We start from the raw sequence: 4847 nt of genomic DNA, 5'->3' as shown, positions 1-4847 counted from the left end.
AATAATTTTGGACATGCCACTTTTTGTTCAAATGTAAATAATAGATGAGTAATACTTTTTTCAACAATGATGCAATGATTCAGGGTCTCTTTTACATCGTCTTATTGTCTTCTTGGAGAGGCCTGTATCATTTCTAATCAAGAAAAAACTTGCTGGTTGAATAAAAGTAACTTTAAGTCAGAATTTTTCAGGGGTATGAATAATTTCGGGATTGACTGTATATATATGTATATACATATATATATATAATACATTTAGTTATTTCTTATTATTTGTTTTTACTCAGAAACTACACAGTCCTGTTGGGTCTGTCCTTACTTGTGTAGGCTAATTCACTATATAGGCAGATGGGGGCGCCACTGCACAACCTGTAAATTGCAGACAATGAAGAAGCTTTAACTGTGGTGTGGGGTGTGTGTGTGTGTGTGTGTGTGTGTGTGTGTGTGTGTAAAATGCTTATGCCTGAATGCACCTATTGTTTTCAGTGAATGTGCCTCTGAACACACAATCTTCGACATGCATTCGTCCATGCTTTTTAATTTAGTCACAACTGTGTTTTTTTCTGCTTCTTTACGGTATCTCTGCATAAAGATGGGAATGTATCATTTAATCAAGCTTGAGCTTTTACACTCAACTGTTTGGGATACAATTATTTGCAGCATGTTATGGAGGAAAAATGTAAAATGGATAAGAGGAAATAAAGCGTGACAGGCGTTGTGTTTTACAGTTCAAACAGGCCTGAGAGAGTTGTTAGGCTAGCCAGCCTCAGGCTATGTAATTCATGTATAATACATCTACTACCAAATGGATTCTCATGAGTGGATTTTTTTCTGGAACAATTTGCTTGATCTGAGGTGCATTGGAGTGAATCACAAAGAAAAACCTTAGCTTCCTATATATTTTCACTTCAGATCATCATTACATTCATACATTCCAATCAGTTATTGGTGTAAAAAAGCGGTTGATTGTGATTGAGATTTAAAATATTTAAACCTGAATTAGCTCAGATACATCCTTCTTCTTCAGAATCTTTTGAATATGCTTGTGTTGTTAATTAATTCAGCAGGGGGGGCAAAATGTTCCCAGCATTCTGTTTGCCAGGCTAAAGCAACAACTGTGTTGTGAGCAGGGTCAATCTGAAATGTTTTGTTGAAGCTATAGTGTAATCATCCTTTGTTGCCCTGTGTTGTTATCGTTGCTCGTGACATGGAAAGTGAGATGGCTTCAGGCACTCTGACAACATACATCAAACCAAAGAAGAAGTAAATGATCATTTCATCTCAATGGTAAATATTCCAGCACGTAGCCTCTCATCTGGAAACCCTTTAGCTCAGAGTGCAGGGTTCTCTGTTTGGATTCATGTGCCTGCATCACCTGAAGTTGGAGCTGGGACAGCGTTCCATTTAGGTTTTGATTTATTGCTGGAGGAAGCAGAAACAGACCTGCACTCTCAAGGGGGGCAGGAGAAACTGTAATGTTTGGCAAGTGTTGCTGAGACGCACTCTTCTTTATCAAAGCATTAACACTTTACACACCATCAAATAGCTAGTGTTTTGAATATTGACTTAATGGAAAGCTAGACTCTTTATTTTTGACTGACCTTGAATCAGAAATAAAGTCTGTGGGTCTCTTTAAGTTTTGGCACATTTGGGAGAGAGGACAATAACAAAAAAACTTCACATCTAGCAATGACTTTTGTTTCATGAGCTAAGCTTATCTGAAATAGCCCTTTGACACAAATGTACTTTTTCCAAGAAAACCTACTGCCTATCTTACATTGTGAAAAAGAGCCCAAGAGAGCAATTTGCATGACTACAATTTGAGAAACTCAGAGCATTACAGTCAATTGATTGCATTGGAGTAGGACATTGTTGAGGTTCAGTTTCTTTAAAGAGAACAAAAAGCATTTAAGGTCCTATATAATTTATTTTACTTGATTCAAAGAAAGTTAGCAGGAGTGCAGTTATAGCTCATAGAAAAACAACAAATACAGTGGAATCATGCAACAGGCTCACACTTAAACAAGCTATACAGAAACACTAAATGCAAGTACAGTGCGTGAAATCAAAATATATTACAGGTTTTCTCACGTCTCATATCAAGTTATTTTGTCTTCAACTGATTTTCATTTCAGATTAACTTAACTAGCCTATACTTCATGCATAAATCAGGCGTTATTACTGATTGTCAGTGGCAGCATACCATCACACTGAATGCAAATGTATTTCCCCTTGTAAAGGAAAAAGGTGTTCCCTTTTTCCCTTCACTTACTTCCAACTTGACATAAAACACCCAACGGAAGTGAATTATTTGTAGTTTTCAGTTTGTATTGCCGTGCCTTATTATTGATATTGATTAAATGTCTTCACACAGAGAGGCTGCATTGCTAAGTGATAGGTGCATGAGAAAGAGAAAAAGTAAATGCATACCTGATGAACCACATGACATCAGACAGAGACAAGGATCCTGATCATTATTTATGAGTACTCTTATGACTTCCTGTCATCCCTGAATGAGGCTATCTCTCATTTTAGAACCATGTGCATTATTTAGCAATGCTGCCAATGGTTTGCTTTTTGTGTTTAGTTTTAAATAAACAGGACTTGTAGGACTGTTGTGACTGCTCCATGAATCTTAAAGTAGGCCTATTCTGGATAGCATCCATGTTTACCATATTTTACAGGACGTTTGTTAGATGCACATTATAGTTTTGTTTCTTTTCTTTTCCCTATAAGGAATAGTTCAACATTTGGGAGTTTTTGCAGAGAGTTAGATGAGAAGATTGATACGACTAATATATTTGGAAGCTGAATATGAAGTTAGTTTAACCTAAAGAGAGGAAAACAGCTGAAGCTGTCCAACAAAAACTTCCTAAAGCTAACTAACAGAGAATAAGCATATTTCCCACAATGCCCACCTGTTGTTTTAATGCTGTCAGTTCAAACTCAAATTATACTATTTTATTCATATACTTGTCTTAGGGGACAAATCAAACCTTTGACCTGATGATGACGCTTGATTAACTTTGAGACTGAAGGTCATTTTTACAATTCATTGTCCGTCTGGTTTGATTTTCTAAAAAAGCTGTTGTCTACAGTCGATCTGTGAACATCATTTTTTTCAGGACAGACTGGGACTAAAAACAAACAAATAATTAAAACGGAACATGAATCTCACAGATATGTATTATCACACAGAGAGCAATACAAGCTAAGCTTATCTCCTGTCTAAAACACTTCTCATGTGTCTTGTGACACTTTTTGCCCTCATGACATTCACTTATGCCAATAATCTAAATAATAACGTCCTATTTATTGATATCACAGACACAGCTGTGTTGTCTAAAACAGTTATCCTATATATCTGGAGTCGTCCAGTGCAAAAATAAACATAATGAACATTATAACTCATGTAAAGAACAAACTAATTACATTTCTTCAAAAAAGGCCCAAATGTCAAAACAGTGATGCATTCTTCTCTGTAGAACGGTTTAGACAATCTTTGGTCACATTAGACTATTAGTCAACGTATCACCGTATTGCCAAGAGAAGCACGCGGACAGTTTCAACTTACATCATCTGTTTAGGTTTAATTACTAATGTTATCTAGCATTTTAGTTAGCAATAATTAGCCTGCGTCTATGTTATATCCTAACAAATACCCACGCTCTCCGTCTCTGTAATGTTGGGAATGACTGAGATTTCTCTTGGCAGAAGCTACCAGAAGACTCAACCTTCAGACAGGTTGTCCACGTCACATCTACGTCGTCAAGCTCAGTTGGAGGGTGCACAGTAACGCTCAGCCATCACCCGAAAAGTGCTTCTAATTTCCTTCACTGGTCTCCATCCAGAACAACGGGATCTGTTGTTCTTTAGAAATATGAATCGGAGATGCGTATGCGACCCCTTCGGCCTCAGAGGATCACAAAATATTTTCTAATTAATCCTGACATTAGCATCCCAAGAGGCGCTCTGCTGGTGTGGCAAAAATGCAAAAATGCCAGAAAGCAAATTTTGTTTCCAAATCCAAACACAAAGTGTTATGAAAATACTTACAAAATAGTTGCAATCGCTAAAGACATCAGATCTAAAAAATTAAATAAAAAATTAGTAAATTGAGGGGTACATGCCCCAAACTGCATGGGCATGCAGCCCTTGTTAATCTATGTGACTTGTACAATTGATATTTCCCCATTTGGGCTGCAAAGCTAAGCATTGTGCAGCCTCTTTGTAGTCCTCTGTTGACTCCATGAATGGCCCATGGCTACTAAGCATTATCTCATGCATGTAAGGCTGCTGTTTATTATGACAGAAGCCACCCTCTTTCTTTTGATATCTTGCTATCCCAACTAGATTCCCTCCCTTTGCTTAGGAAGACCTGAGGGGAACCACACTCACATGACTGACAGGGGAGTATTTTCCTGATTTCCCCCAGCTTTTATAAGGGGATTATTTCAAACCCCCTATGGCTCTGTGACTCTAGGATTACTCAGCTGTTTTCTCTTTAACTTGCTACAATAAATGAGATGCACATTGTTTGCTTGCCATGTTCTGCTTTCCTTTCATCGAATCCATGCTCTGTGACTGTCACATCGCATCTGTCCATGGGCCCATGGCCGGGCCTGACTTTCTGTGCTGCCGCCTCAATGTGAACCTTAAAGGGTGTGTGATGTTAATCACAATGCCATTTTTCCTCCTTTGGAACACTGCTCTTGATTGATGTCACTGAGGATGCTAATTGCAACAGCTGCAGAGCACTATGTAAACAGAGTTGTTGTTTGCACACACAAATATTATTACCAATCTGAGTGTGCAGCTGTGTTGTAAAAAAAAAAAAAAAGAAAAAAA

The sequence above is a fragment of the Etheostoma spectabile genome, chromosome 17 (genome assembly GCF_008692095.1).
Source record: "Etheostoma spectabile isolate EspeVRDwgs_2016 chromosome 17, UIUC_Espe_1.0, whole genome shotgun sequence".
NCBI lineage: Eukaryota > Metazoa > Chordata > Actinopteri > Perciformes > Percidae > Etheostoma > Etheostoma spectabile.
Note: the sequence above shows the minus strand (reverse complement) of the source record.